General features: G+C 37.7%; 1 pseudogene; it reads right to left on the bottom strand.

Moving 5' to 3' along the window:
* Window positions 1-12,281: 12,281 nt before the first annotated feature.
* On the bottom strand, window positions 12,282-13,352 carry LOC143686789 (ubiquitin-conjugating enzyme E2 Q2 pseudogene; annotated as a pseudogene).
* Between the last annotated feature and the right edge of the window lie 3,809 nt (window positions 13,353-17,161).

The following is a 17,161-nucleotide window of genomic DNA, read 5'->3' as shown; positions in this document are numbered from 1 at the left end:
ACAGATCCAAGAAGTGCAGCGCACCCCAAAGAAAAGAGACCCAAATAGGCATTCTCCAAGACACTTACAAGTTAGAATGTCAGAGGTCAAAGAGAAAGAGAGGATCTTGAAAGCAGCAAGAGAAAAACAATCCATCACATACAAGGGACACCCAATAAGACTATGTGTACATTTCTCAGCAGAAACCATGGAAGCTAGAAGACAGTGGGATGATATATTTAAATTACTAAAAGAGGAAAACTGCCAACCAAGACTTCTATATCCAGCAAAATTGTCCTTCAAAAATGAGGGGGAAATTAAAACATTCTCAGACAAAAAGTCACTGAGAGAATTTGTGACAAAGAGACCAGCTCTGCAAGAAATACTAAAGGGAGCATTAGAGTCAGATATGAAAAGACAAAAGAGAGAGGTATGCAGAAGAGTGTAGAAAGAAGGAAAATCAGATATAATATATATAATACAAAAGGCAAAATGGTAGAGGAAAATATTATCCAAACAGTAATAACTCTAAATGTTAATGGACTGAATTCCCCAATCCAAAGACATAGACTGGAAGAATGGATTAAAAAACAGGATCCTTCTATAAGCTGTTTACAGGAAACACATCTTAGACCCAAAGATAAACATAGGTTGAAAGTGAAAGGTTGGGAAAAGATATTTCATGCAAATAACAACCAGAAAAGAGCAGGAGTAGCTATACTAATATCCAACAAATTAGACTTCAAATGTAAAACAGTTAAAAGAGACAAAGAAGGACACTATCTACTAATAAAAGGAACAATTAAACAAGAAGACATAACAATCATAAATATTTATGCACCGAACCAGAATGCCCCAAAATACATGGGGAATACACTACAAACACTGAAAAGGGAAATAGACACATATACCATAATAGTTGGAGACTTCAATTCACCACTCTCATCAATGGACAGAACATCTAGATAGAGGATCAATAAAGAAATAGAGAATTTGAATATTACAATAAATGAGCTGGACTTAGCAGACCTTTATAGGACATTACATCCCATAACAGCAGGATACACCTTTTTCTCAAGTGCTCATGGATCATTCTCAAAGATAGACCATATGCTGGGTCACAAAGCAAATCTTAACAAATTTAAAAAGATTGAAATCATACACAACACTTTCTTGGATCATAAAGGAATGAAGTTGGAAATCAATAATAGGCAGAGTGCCAGAAAATTCACAAATACGTGGAGGCTCAACAACACACTCTTAAACAACGAGTGGGTGAAGGAAGAAATTGCAAGAGAAATTAGTAAATATCTCGAGGTGAATGAAAACGAAAACACAACATATGAAAACCTATGGGATGCAGCAAAGGCAGTGCTAAGAGGGAAATTTATTGCCCTAAATGCCTATATCAGAAAAGAAGAAAAGGCAAAAATTCAGGAATTAACTGTACACTTGGAAGAACTGGAGAAAGAACAGCAAACTAACCCCAAAGCAAGCAAAAGGAAAGAAATAACAAAGATCAGAGCAGAAATAAATGAAATTGAAAACATGAAAACAATAGAGAAAATCAATAAGACCAGAAGTTGGTTCTATGAGAAAATCAATAAGATTGATTGGCCCTTAGCAAGACTGACAAAAAGAAGAAGAGAGAGGATACAAATAAATAAGATCAGAAATGGAAGAGGAGACATAACCACTGACCTCACAGAAATAAAGGAGGTAATAACAGGATACTATGAACAACTTTACGCTAATAAATACAACAATTTAGATGAAATGGACGGGTTCCTGGAAAGACAGGAACAACCAACTTTGACTCAAGAAGAAATAGATGACCTCAACAAACCAATCACAAGTAAAGAAATTGAATCAGTCATTCAAAAGCTTCCCAAAACAAAAGTCCAGGACCAGACAGCTTCACATGTGAATTCTACCAAACATTCCAGAAAGAATTAGTACCAACTCTCCTCAAACTCCTCAAAAAAATCGAAGTGGAGGGAAAGCTACCTAATTCATTTTATGAAGCCAACATCACCATCATACCAAAACCAGGCAAAGATATTACAAAAAAAGAAAACTACAGACCAATCTCTCTAATGAATACAGATGCAAAAATCCTCAATAAAATTCTAGCAAATCGAATCCAACAACACATTAAAAGAATTATACATCATGACCAAGTAGGATTCATCCCAGGTATGCAAGGATGGTTCAACATAAGAAAATCAATTAATGTAATACACCATATCAACAAATCAAAGCAGAAAAATCACATGATCATCTCAATTGATGCAGAGAAGGCATTTGACAAGATTCAACATCCTTTCCTGCTGAAAACACTTCAAAAGATAGGAATACAAGGGAACTTCCTTAAAATGATAGAGGGAATATATGAAAAACCCACAGCTAATATCATCCTCAATGGGGAAAAATTGAAAACTTTCCCCCTAAGATCAGGAACAAGACAAGGATGTCCATTATCACCACTATTATTCAACATTGTACTGGAGGTTCTAGCCAGAGCAATTAGACATGAAAAAGAAATACAAGGCATCAAAATTGGAAAGGAAGAAGTAAAATTATCACTGTTTGCAGACGATATGATACTATACGTCGAAAACCCGGAAAAATCCACAACATTTCTACTAGAGCTAATAAATGAGTACAGCAAAGTAGCAGGCTACAAGATAAACATTCAAAAATCTGTAGCATTTCTATACACCAGCAATGAACAAGCTGAGGGGGAAATCAAGAAACAAATTCCATTTACAATTGCAACTAAAAGAATAAAATACCTAGGACTAAATTTAACTAAAGAGACAAAAAACCTATGCAAAGAAAACTACAAAAAACTGTTAGAAGAAATCACAGAAGAGCTAAATAGCTGGAAGGGCATACCGTGTTCATGGATTGGAAGACTAAATATAGTTAAGATGTCAATCCTACCTAAATTGATTTACAGATTCAATGCAATACCAATCAAAGTCCCAACAACTTATTTTTCAGAAATAGAAAAACCAATAAGCAAATTTATCTGGAAGGGCAGGTTGCCCCGAATTGCTAAAAACATCTTGAGGAAAAAAAACGAAGCTGGAGGTCTAGTGATGCCGGACTTTAAGGCATATTATGAAGCCACAGTGGTCAAAACAGCATGGTATTGGCATAAAGATAGATATATCGACCAATGGAATCGAATAGAGTGCTCAGATATAGACCCTCTCATCTATGGACATTTGATCTTTGATAAGGCAGTCAAGCCAACTCACCTGGGACAGAACAGTCTCTTCAATAAATGGTGCCTAGAGAACTGGATATCCATAAGTAAAAGAATGAAAGAAGACCCGCATCTCACACCTTATACAAAAATTAACTCAAAATGAATCAGGATCTAAACATTAGGTCTAAGACCATAAAACAGTTAGAGGAAAATGTAGGGAGATATCTTACGAATCTTACAACTGGAGGTGGTTTTATGGACCTTAAACCTAAAGCAAGAGCACTGAAGAAAGAAATAAATAAATGGGAGCTCCTCAAAATTAAACACTTTTGTGCATCAAAGAACTTCATCAAGAAAGTAGAAAGACAGCCTACACAATGGGAGACAATATTTGGAAACAACATATCAGATAAAGGTCTAGTATCCAGAATTTATAAAGAGATGGTTCAACTCAACAACAAAAAGACAGCCAACCCAATTACAAAATGGGAAAAAGACTTGAACAGACACCTACCAGAAGAAGAAATACGGATGGCCAAGAGGCACATGAAGAGATGCTCAATGTCCCTGGCCATTCGAGAAATGCAAATCAAAACCACAATGAGATATCATCTCACACCCACCAGAATGGCCATTATCAACAAAACAGAAAATGACAAGTGCTGGAGAGGATGCGGAGAAAGAGGCACACTTACCCACTGTTGGTGGGAATGTCAAATGGCGCAACCACTGTGGAAGGCAGTTTGGCGGTTCCTCAAAAAACTGAATATAGAATTGCCATACGACCTAGCAATACCATTGCTAGGTATCTACTCAAAGGACTTAAGGGCAAAGACACAAACGGACATTTGCACACCAATGTTTATAGCAGCATTATTTACAATTGCAAAGAGATGGAAACAGCCAAAATGTCCATCAACAGACGAGTGGCTAAACAAACTGTGGTATATACATACGATGGAATATTATGCAGCTTTAAGACAGAATAAACTTATGAAGCATGTAATAACATGGATGGACCTAGAGAACATTATGCTGAGTGAGTCTAGCCAAAAACTAAAGCACAAATACTGTATGGTCCCACTGATGTGAACCGACATTAGAGAATAAACTTGGAATATGTCATTGGTAACAGAGACCATCAGGAGTTAGAAACAGGGTAAGATAATGGGAGCTGAAGGGATACAGAGTGTGCAACAGGACTAGATACAAAAACTCAAAAATGGACAGCGCAATACTACCTAATTGTAATGTAATTTTGGTAAAACACTGAATGAAGCTGCATCTGAGCTATAGTTTTTTTGTTTGTTTGTTTGTTTGTTTTATATATATATATATTTTTAATTTTTATTATTATTTTTTTTATTTTTTTCTCTATATTATCATTCTATATCTTTTTCTGTTGGTTTGCTAGTCCTTTTCCTAAATCGATGTAAATGTACTAAGAAATGATGATCATACATCTATGTGATGATGTTAAGAATTACTGATTGCATATGTAGAATGGAATGATTTCTAAATGTTGTGTTAATTTTTTTTAATTAATTAAAAAAATAAAAATATCCCCGCCCGCCGCGCGGCGCCCACGTCCTGCAGCAGTGGACCCGCCCGCCCTCCTCTCCCCTCTTTTGTCCGCCGGCCTGCCGCCCGGCACCCACGCCCCGCAGCAGTGGACCCGCCTGCCCTCCTCTCCCCTCTTTTTCACCGGCTCCTCCGCCACCAGCCTCGACAGCCTTGCCACCCTCACCTTTCCTCCTCCAGAACAGCTACTGGGGGAGTGGAGATAATACAGAGCAGCTCCTGGAGCCACGAGGGAGATCAAAGGGATGACGTACCCCATCCTGGAATAGCTGACTATCTGGGAGAACCAGCTCCGGTGAGATCACCAAGGGGCACGGGCTTTCCTGGGTGGGACGGCAAGCGACCGGAGTCCCTCCCTTCCACCTTCCCCGGCCAGCTGGTAGAATTGGACAGGCGGTCGCCTTAGGCCATGGTGACTGGTGCCCCCACCACGCGAGGCCCCCCAGACCAACTGAGAGAGTTGGGTCGGAAATCCCCAGACTGCGGAGAACAGTGACCGGGGGATCCCTTCCAAACACGTGACTCCCCCGACCGGCTGGGAACAGTGCACTCTCCCGGGCTGCGACAGCTGGCGCCCTCCCGACACGCTTGGCGCCCCGGGCCAACTAGCTAATTCGGCCGGACGCTCTCCCATGCTGCGGCGGCCGGCGACCCTCCCCGCATTCGGAACCCCAGGCCGGTTGGCACTCTTCCAAGACGCTTCGGCTGCCGAACCTTCCCTACAGCGAGAATTTTCCAGAGTTAAAGGACCCACAGCAACTTTCACTGGTGGAACCCGTAGACAAATGTGTGCCACGAGCGCCACCTACTGGGCAGGATAAGAAAAACAGAACCCAGAGATTGCACAGAAAAATCTTTTAACCTGTGGGGTCGAACACCCAGGGAAATCTGACTAAATGCCCAGACGCCAGCAGAAGATAACGGATCACGCTTAGAAAATTGAACATACGGCCCAGTCAAACGAACAAACCAATAGTTCAAATGAGATACAGGAGCTGAAACAACTAATGCTGAATATACGAACAGAAATGGAAAACCTCTTCAAAAACGAAATCGATAAATTGAGGGAGGACATGAAGAAGACATGGGCTGAACATAAAGAAGAAATAGAAAAACTGAAAAAACAAATCACAGAACTTATGGAAGTGAAAGATAAAGTAGAAAAGATGGAAAAAACAATAGATACCTACAATGACAGATTTAAAGAGACAGAAGATAGAATTAGTGATTTGGAGGATGAAACGTCTGAATTTCAAAAAGAAACAGAAACTATCCGGAAAAGAATGGAAAAATTTGAACAAGGTATCAGGGAACTCAAGGACAATGTGAACCGTACAAATATATGTGTAGTGGGTGTCCCAAAAGGAGAAGAGAAGGGAAAAGGAGGAGAAAAACTAATGGAAGAAATTATCACTGAAAATTTCCCAACTCTTATGAAAGACCTAAAATTACAGATCCAAGAAGTGCAGTGCACCCCAAAGAGATTAGACACAAATAGGCGTTCCCCAAGACACTTACAAGTTAGAATGTCAGAGGTCAAAGAGAAAGAGAGGATCTTGAAAGCAGTGAGAGAGAAGCAATCCATCACATACAAGGGAAACCCAATAAGACTATGTGTACATTTCTCAGCAGAAACCATGGAAGCTAGAAGACAGTGGGATGACATATTTAGGTTACTAAAAGAGAAAAACTGTCAGCCAAGACTCCTATATCCAGCAAAACTGTCCTTCAAAAATGAGGGGGAAATTAAAACATTCTCAGACAAAAAGTCACTGAGAGAATTTGTGACCAAGAGACCAGCTCTGCAAGAAATACTAAAGGGAGCACTAGAGTCAGATACAAAAAGACAGAAGAGAGAGGCATGGAGAAAAGTGTAGAAAGAAGGAAAGTCAGATATGATATATATAATACAAAAGGCAAAATGGTAGAGGAAAATATTATCCAAACAGTAATAACTCTAAATGTTAATGGACTGAATTACCCAATCAAAAGACATAGACTGGCAGGATGGATTAAAAAACAGGATCCTTCTATATGCTGTCTACAGGAAACACATCTTAGACCCAAAGATAAATATAGGTTGAAAGTGAGAGGTTGGGAAAAGATATTTCATGCAAATAACAACCAGAAAAGAGCAGGAGTGGCTATACTAATATCCAACAAATTAGACTTCAAATGTAAAACAGTTAAAAGAGACAAAGAAGGACACTATCTACTATTAAAAGGAACAATTAAGCAAGAAGACATAACAATCATGAATATTTATGCACCGAACCAGAATGCCCCAAAATACGTGAGGAATACACTGCAAACACTGAAAAGGGAAATAGACACATATACCATAATAGTTGGAGACTTCAATTCACCACTCTCATCAATGGACAGAACATCTAGACAGAGGATCAATAAAGAAATAGAGAATCTGAATATTACTATAAATGAGCTTGACTTAACAGACATTTATAGGACATTACATCCCACAACAGCAGGATACACCTTTTTTTCAAGTGCTCATGGATCATTCTCAAAGATAGACCATATGCTGGGTCACAAAGCAAGTCTTAACAAATTTAAAAAGATTGAAATCATGCACAACACTTTCTTGGATCATAAAGGAATGAAGTTGGAAATCAATAATAGGCGGAGTGCCAGAAAATTCATAAATACATGGAGGCTCAACAACACACTCTTAAACAACAAGTGGGTCAAAGAGGAAATTGCAAGAGAAATTAGTAAATGCCTAGAGGCAAATGAAAATGAAGACACAACATATCAAAACTTATGGGATGCATCAAAGGCAGTGCTAAGAGGGAAATTTATTGCCCTAAATGCCTTTATCAGAAAAGAAGAAAAGGCAAAAATGCAGGAATTAACTGTCCCCTTGGAAGAACTGGAGAAAGAACAGCAAACTAACCCCAAAGCAAGCAAAAGGAAAGAAATAACAAAGATTAGAGCAGAAATAAATGAAATTGAAAACATGAAAACAATAGAGAAAATCAATAAGACCAGAAGTTGGTTCTATGAGAAAATCAACAAGAATGATTGGCCCTTAGCAAGACTGACAAAAAGAAGAAGAGAGAGGATGCAAATAAATAAGATTAGAAATGGAAGAGGAGACATAACTACTGACCTCACAGAAATAAAGGAGGTAATAACAGGATACTATGAACAACTTTACGCTAATAAATACAACAATTTAGATGAAATGGACGGGTTCCTGGAAAGACATGAACAACCAACTTTGACTCAAGAAGAAATAGACGACCTCAACAAACCAATCACAAGTAAAGAGATTGAATTAGTTATTCAAAAGCTCCCTAAAAAGAAAAGTCCAGGACCAGACGGCTTCACATGTGAATTCTATCAAACATTCCAGAAAGAATTAGTACCAATTCTCCTCAAACTCTTCAACATAATTGAAGTGGAGGGAAAACTACCTAATTCATTCTATGAAGCCAACATCACCCTCATACCAAAACCAGGCAAAGATATTACAAAAAAAGAAAACTACAGACCAATCTCTCTAATGAATACAGATGCAAAAATCCTCAATAAAATTCTAGCAAATCGAATCCAACAACACATTAAAAGAATTATACATCATGACCAAGTAGGATTCATCCCAGGTATGCAAGGATGGTTCAACATAAGAAAATCAATTAATGTAATACACCATATCAACAAATCAAAGCAGAAAAATCACATGATCATCTCAATTGATGCAGAGAAGGCATTTGACAAGATTCAACATCCTTTCCTGCTGAAAACACTTCAAAAGATAGGAATACAAGGGAACTTCCTTAAAATGATAGAGGGAATATATGAAAAACCCACAGCTAATATCATCCTCAATGGGGAAAAATTGAAAACTTTCCCCCTAAGATCAGGAACAAGACAAGGATGTCCACTATCACCACTATTATTGAACATTGTGTTGGAAGTTCTAGCCAGAGCAATTAGGCAAGAAAAAGAAATACAAGGCATCAAAATTGGAAAGGAAGAAGTAAAACTATCACTGTTTGCAGACGATATGATACTATACGTCGAAAACCCGGAAAAATCCACAACATTTCTACTAGAGCTAATAAATGAGTACAGCAAAGTAGCAGGCTACAAGATAAACATTCAAAAATCTGTAGCATTTCTATACACCAGCAATGAACAAGCTGAGGGGGAAATCAAGAAACAAATTCCATTTACAATTGCAACTAAAAGAATAAAATACCTAGGACTAAATTTAACTAAAGAGACAAAAAACCTATGCAAAGAAAACTACAAAAAACTGTTAGAAGAAATCACAGAAGAGCTAAATAGCTGGAAGGGCATACCGTGTTCATGGATTGGAAGACTAAATATAGTTAAGATGTCAATCCTACCTAAATTGATTTACAGATTCAATGCAATACCAATCAAAGTCCCAACAACTTATTTTTCAGAAATAGAAAAACCAATAAGCAAATTTATCTGGAAGGGCAGGTTGCCCCGAATTGCTAAAAACATCTTGAGGAAAAAAAACGAAGCTGGAGGTCTAGTGATGCCGGACTTTAAGGCATATTATGAAGCCACAGTGGTCAAAACAGCATGGTATTGGCATAAAGATAGATATATCGACCAATGGAATCGAATAGAGTGCTCAGATATAGACCCTCTCATCTATGGACATTTGATCTTTGATAAGGCAGTCAAGCCAACTCACCTGGGACAGAACAGTCTCTTCAATAAATGGTGCCTAGAGAACTGGATATCCATAAGTAAAAGAATGAAAGAAGACCCGCATCTCACACCTTATACAAAAATTAACTCAAAATGAATCAGGATCTAAACATTAGGTCTAAGACCATAAAACAGTTAGAGGAAAATGTAGGGAGATATCTTACGAATCTTACAACTGGAGGTGGTTTTATGGACCTTAAACCTAAAGCAAGAGCACTGAAGAAAGAAATAAATAAATGGGAGCTCCTCAAAATTAAACACTTTTGTGCATCAAAGAACTTCATCAAGAAAGTAGAAAGACAGCCTACACAATGGGAGACAATATTTGGAAACAACATATCAGATAAAGGTCTAGTATCCAGAATTTATAAAGAGATGGTTCAACTCAACAACAAAAAGACAGCCAACCCAATTACAAAATGGGAAAAAGACTTGAACAGACACCTACCAGAAGAAGAAATACGGATGGCCAAGAGGCACATGAAGAGATGCTCAATGTCCCTGGCCATTCGAGAAATGCAAATCAAAACCACAATGAGATATCATCTCACACCCACCAGAATGGCCATTATCAACAAAACAGAAAATGACAAGTGCTGGAGAGGATGCGGAGAAAGAGGCACACTTATCCACTGTTGGTGGGAATGTCAAAGGGTGCAACCACTGTGGAAGGCAGTTTGGCAGTTCCTCAAAAAGCTGAATATAGAATTGCCATACGACCCCTCAATACCATTGCTAGGTATCTACTCAAAGGACTTAAGGGCAAAGACACAAACGGACATTTGCACACCAATGTTTATAGCAGCGTTATTTACAATTGCAAAGAGATGGAAACAGCCAAAATGTCCATCAACAGACGAGTGGCTAAACAAACTGTGGTATATACATACGATGGAATATTATGCAGCTTTAAGACAAGATAAACTTATGAACCATGTAATAACATGGATGGACCTAGAGAATATTATGCTGTGTGAATCCAGCCAAAAACTAAAGGACAAATACTGTATGGTCCCACTGATGCGATCGGACATTCGAGAATAAACTTGAAAAAATAAAATAAAATAAATAAAATAAAAATAAATGGATAACAGGGGGAACAAATGTTAAAAGTAAGTTTAGTTTGAAGTGCTGGTGCTAAATGGGGGCGAGGGGTAAGGGGTATGGCATATATAATCTTTTTTTTTCTCTTATCATTTTATTTCTTTTTCTGTTGTCTTTTTTATATTTTTCTAAATCGATGCAAATGTTCTAGAAATGGTGAATAAGCAACTATGTGACGATATTAAGAATTGCTGATTGTATATGTAGAATGGAATGATATCTTACTGTTTTGTCTGTTAATTTTTTTTAATTAATAAAAAAATTAAAAAAAAAAGAATGTTTGTATTTGTATGTTGTTATATTTTGTCAATTAAAAAAAAAAAGGTTTGGCCGTAGGTTAAAGGCACTTCAATGCTTCAAAGAGTTTACCTTGTCATTTGTTATCTGAAATGAGTATCAGAACTTTACATAACTGTAACCAAGAGAACAAAAATGCTAGAAGATCGTTATTTACTGTCCTTTTAACCAAAAACTAAGAGAAAAATTAAACATGCACAATAATGCAAAAGTGCCAAGTCTTTCTGATGTGGTTTACAAAATTAAAAACTGAATCTTAAAAGGAAATTATACAAGAAAACCTTCTGAACTTTGTATGGGTTTGTTGAAGAAAACATGCTTCTGGATTTCTTTTTTTAAAGTGCTTATTATCTAGAATTTACTCTTAAATCAAACTTGGGTATATTAAAAAAAAATCTATTGCAACCAAACAGGTCTGATTCAGGTGAGGCAATAAAATGAGGAATATGTGGATATGAATCAGGTTTTATAAAAGAATTAACATACGTAGATTTCCCTTAGTCTTTCAGTGTAAAAGCCATTGTTATGAGTATGGTAACAAATTTTAAAAGTCTATAAATTAGATGTCATTTTTACACAACTGGCAGCTTTTGCTCACGGAGCCTGTTTTCATGCCAATCAGTTTATAAGTTTATTAGTTTGCAAATAATTGCAATATCCTGTTAATAAAATGGATATGTAAGATCACTTAGTATTTTAAATAGCTTCAAGCGCTCTTCTGCAGTTCTTCATAAAGGATATTGAACTGACAAGTAGCAGATTCAACCCAGGAGACTCTGATGCCCCAGTGAAATGACTACTCACAAGCCTTAAATGGCACAAACCTGCTTTGCCTGTTCTAAAAAGTACATTACAAACTAATTAAGGGGATATTTTCAGGAAGCAGTTCATATTTTCACTTAGCCAGAAAAAAGTTTAATTTAATGAGTAGGTTTCCTGTCATTATCTTGGCAATTTCATAAAATAGTTTTAAATTAAGACCTGAAAAAGCTACTGCGATTTTAAAGACTTTAAATTTTCTAAACTAATATTAAACAAAGTTTAAACTTTTACTGGCTCTACATGAAACAATATATTACAAGTTGTCATAATCCCGGGCTCAGTATAGGAAAGTTATCCAAAATGAGTCACCACTCTAGAACCTTGATGTTGACTTGGCCACTTAGAAGGTTTCATTTTTCAAGAGTGATGTAAAGAGTGGCCAGTAGTTGTATTTATCAGGAAGAAATACAGTCAAGCCCTCACTGCTCTGTCCAAAATACCTAAGACGAGCAAAATGAAAGGCTGTAATTTATATTGGATGCCTGTTGACAGATGATCCACTAAAATATTGATTAACTAACGTCTTCAGAAACTGCTGCTATAGTGCCCGCAAATGGAAATATTTTATTTACAGCAACATTGGTCCAAATATACGACAGTCGACACATTTAGCCAACTTCCTTAGAAGGGTGTACCAGCCATTTTTCTCATCTGTACAATGGAATTATAGGATTGTTGAGCTTCTTGCTAGATTATATTGATTCTTATTTGCACCAACCTGCACTCTGGCTTTGCATTTGACTGCGATGGCACTGATTTGCATGATGACTGATTATACTGAGCAGGGACTGCTCCAGCCCTGTTTTGTGAGAACTTCCACGTGCTCCTCCACCCAACACGTCCCCTCCCGAGAGAACAGGTAATACTACTTGAACTAATGGAGGATCAAATTTTTTATGCCTAAAGAATTTAAGCAAAATATATTCTATACCTCCCCCCCCTTTTTTTTAAGATCTGCAGATCACTGAACAAAGGATTATCAGAATCAACCTTCTGAAGTTCAACATTTCAGTCATATAAACTGTCATTTATGAATTCCACTGAATAAATCCTGTGATATCTATAGGTCCCTGAACTCTTTCATAAGCCTACCTGAAGCTTGCACTGACCCAAACACTGCACTATTTAGATGGTCTTGTCTTTGCCTCTTCCTAATTTATTCTAATGTTGTCAAATTTTCTTTCTCACTTCCTTCATCCTCTGACTTTCTTTTCACTAACAGGCTCTTCTTCCTTCATCTCATAGTGATCCAAGTCACCTGTATCTTCAGCCATCTCTTCCTCCTCCTCGGAAGTCGCTTCTTCTGCTGCCCCATTCTCCCTGGAGGGTAGGGGTTGACCTAGTATCTCAACATCTCGGTGGTTAGGGAGGTTTCGTAATCGGCGAGTTTACATATCCACCACTTCAATTGCTGATAGTGACTTCTAGACTTTCAGCACTGATGTCACATTTGGGTCATAGGAATCCACAAACCATATTGGTGAAGAAGATGGTTAAGATTCCATGACAGCGACACCAGGAATGGGCAGTGCAGCTCTCCCAGCCTCCAGCTGACACTGCAGAATCTGAATTGCTCACGGTTCCTGTCAAAGATGGATGCCAGGAACTTCGGCTCAGCCTTGAGGCCTGACATGGACATCTTCCCTTCATCTTTGATGGAAGAGGTGTGCAAAGGGAGCCGGGCCATGCTCTTTGGCATAAATTGTTAATACACACTTTTTTTTCTTTTTGTATGGGCAGGCTCCAGGAATCAAACCTGGGACCCTGCATGGCAGGCGAGAACTCTGCCCCTGAGCCACGGTTGTGGGGCTATGCTCTGGCCACTCAGCCTCTACCCCTCTTTTATGCACAGCAATTTACTCTTCAAACTTCTTCAATTGTTGTCTCCACTCATGTTAGTCCCCCCCTTCCCTCCCCTGACCTTTAGCAAAACCAAAGATTACTTCCAGGATCCACACTCCTTAAAAATTATGGAAATAGGCTGGAATACTTTGACAGTAACTAATTCTGGTTTTATGCTCTCTTAGTTTTGCAAGTTTTTAGCTCATTTTAATCCTAAATTTTGTTCTTTCCAATCTATATTACACATTTTATAATTTCAAATTCCTGTTTCCCCTTTTTTAACCATTTCTAAACCTTTGATTCCCTTCCATATGTTTCCAGTGGATTTGGGGCAAACGGCATTGATTTCCAGCCACCTAGGGGATATCATACTAGAGGACTTACAAAGATATGCTTCTGGCCTGACATTAGCAGGAAGCACTTGGTTTTGATATCAACCAAAAGCGGTGGATCCTCTGCCCAATATGCTTAAATGACAGAACCCTGAAACACCAGGGTTTCAGGAAGACGTGACTGCTAAGTACTGAGCAGGAGATCAGATGACCTATTGGCCTAAAAATCTCTCTCTGAACTGCAGTAATTCTGATAGTTTTATAGTATTAAAAGATGTGTAAGTTTTAGAATAACGATGTAATTATTAGTGACGTATTAGTGATCTAATTATTGAGTGTGTGAAGATCGACTATATGCTTAGTCACAGAATGTATATAAGAAAATGGCACCCGTAATATGATGATGGGCCATGATTTTTAATATGATAATGAGCTATAGATGAATTTATAGGTTAAAATCTAAGCTACTGCACATGTCAGGTGGGCTCATTTTGGTTAGATCCAGCTTCAGTTACTAAGATAGCTTTGAAATTGGGGTGGGATGGTTCTGGGCTGACCCAAGCCTCTTCATTAATAAACATTAGGGGCTTCCTTTAGTGATCACAAGACTCCAAAGTAAAAAACAAATAATATGAGCATAAGTGAGGGACAACTACAAGGTTTTTACAATCACAAGGGCACAAGATAAAAGTTATTATAGTCATTATCAGAGATCAAGGCAGTTAGATTTCAACTCAGAGATTTCAGGTATTACCTCTACTCTAATACACCAGAAAGTAAAGATGAATATCTACATAATGATTCAGTAATCATAATTATCTCTGAAACCTTAACTTCTTGTTTACAGTTTCATCATTCCAGTAGATGCTCATAGGAGGCGACAGAGTAGAGATTCTGAAGCCAGATTCTGAGCACTTCTGCTGTCTCATCTTATTGAACTGTGATGGCTTGTTTCACCTTCCTAGTAGGGTTATAGGGGAAAACCCTTAAGATTTGCTCCTATCAGGGGTTTGCTCCTACCAGCTTTCTCCTGTCCACCACAAAACCAAAGAAAACCAACTAGGGCACAGTTTAGTTCATGGAACTAGTAGTTGTCCCTCTAGCTGGTGGTTCTCCTAAATCTTCTGATCCTATTTGTAGTAAATAGAGCTCTGCCTGGGACGTTGAAGAGGTCCCTTATATATTTGTCCATAATGGTCCATGGTCTGCCCCCAGATATGTCCTCTCATTTTTTCCCTAAGTGTTGTTACTACACTTAGCTGGTTCCACTAATGGCAATAAATACTGTACTGAAGAGGTCCCAGTATCTGAGGAGTGACTTGATTGAACCTCTGGTGTGTGTCCCATTGATAATGCTCCTCACTTTCTTCTGCTGATTTCCTCAGTGGAGCCTTGCTAAGTGGGGAGCTTTCCCTTTAAGGAGACCGGCCATGCAATCGTAATAATGCAGCATGAGACAGTGACGTTTCCCCCAATCTTCTTCGAGGATGAGACCAGAACACTTGCAATGAAAAGACTGTTTTCTATTTCCCTGGCCTATGCAAGGATGAATGCTGGGGTGGTCCTTTCCACAAAACCACTACTGCTCCAGGTCTCCAGGCTTTCAAGAAGCAGAAGCAGGGGAGAAGACTAAAGATATAAACAGGGAAGATCAGAGGGGGCTAAGCAAATTCCTGGGTACAACCAAGCCCTCTTCTTCTAGATGAGCCATGGGTAACACACTATAGCATTATGTGAAAAGCTAGACTCCATGCTTTTCTATTCAGTGGTGTTTCCAACAGCAACAAATGGTCTGCAAACCTGTGGAGTCAAATATTGTTGCTAGTGGTTTTCCCCAGAGGAAATAAAGAGCATAAACTTGGTCAATGGTAGAATCCTTTCCTTGATCTTGTAGCTAAAACATTGTTTGAGAAACTCACACTTTTATTATTTTAGGTAAATAGTTGATACAAAATTAGGATAAGACATCCAGGTAAATAATAGATTTATATTTACAGAGAAATAAAGGGTTGCCCTTCTTGAGAATGGGAAAAATACATCCTTGGCCCATTCAGAGGCGATAATACTGCTAGGTTATTGAAGAAAAATGAATGAATGAAAATGGGCTTCATCATTTTGAGAGGTCCTTAAATAGCTCCAAAGATAAAAGTTCTTTCTGGAAAAGTTGTTTATCACAGCTAAATAACTTTATGGTATGAAGGTCTAGGTATCAGTCAAAAGTGACTTGGGATCTCAGCTATGCATTTGGCATTTGTACTAGATTGGCAAACCTTGGAAAAATTTGTAGAACTTAGAGCCTTTGTGTAATTAATTCACCAAGTTCATATCCTGAGAACCAGACTTACTTCCAGCTTTCAATTGACTTCTGTTGGCCTACTGAAAACTCTGACAAGACAACCAGTAATGGAATTGGTCTTATCCTTAGTGCTATTTTTTTTTTATATTTTTAAATGCAGCTTTATTGAGATATATTCACATACCATATAAACCATCCCAATAAATACATTTTAAAAGACAGATTGTTTTGGGTTTTATAGGTTAGAAGGGAAAAATGAAAACACATATGTGATATACACATATATTTAAGTAAACCATATTATTTGCAATTGGCAAAAGTACTAAAAAAGGTCAATGTACCCCTTATTATTTATTTTAACATAACTGAATTATCATCACAGTCAATCACAACTTTTCTCTTGCTAAAGTCCAGTTACCTTGGAGCTCTCAAGAATCCATCAAACTAGATATTAATGTTCCTATGCTTCTATAATCACTGGTATTTTGAAAATGTATAGTTGTGTATTGCAGTATTTGTATAGATAAAGTTGATAGCAGAATTGTGTACACTGGTTTCAAGTCAGTTTTGTGACTTTTATTTGGACGTGACTTTAAGGCACATTATCAGCCCCACATCTAAAGTTCTACAAATCCTGATTCTACCTGTCAGATCCTTAGAGCGAATTTTCTTAGTGCTACTTTTCGATCCTTAAATAAAATAACCACCAGTACCATTCTCTTTCTACTACTTAAAATCCCTAACAGTTCCTTCGAAGAAGACTTCTCAAAGAATTCTTTATTGGGTGATCCCTTGCCTGGCAAGTCAATAAACTCAGCTTTTTGTTGTTGTTGTTTGTTAGCTTTGTTGGCTTTTGTTTCATTCTTTAAAATTCCAACAGTGATTTGTTTTTGCTATCTCCCTGATTTTTCTTTATATTTAATATGCATTACTCTATGTATCCACTTTTTTAAAAACTTTTTTATTGTATAATATATA

The sequence above is a fragment of the Tamandua tetradactyla genome, chromosome 6 (assembly GCF_023851605.1).
Source record: "Tamandua tetradactyla isolate mTamTet1 chromosome 6, mTamTet1.pri, whole genome shotgun sequence".
NCBI classification, from domain to species: Eukaryota; Metazoa; Chordata; class Mammalia; order Pilosa; family Myrmecophagidae; genus Tamandua; species Tamandua tetradactyla.
Note: the sequence above shows the minus strand (reverse complement) of the source record. Positions and strands in the feature narration are given on the sequence as shown.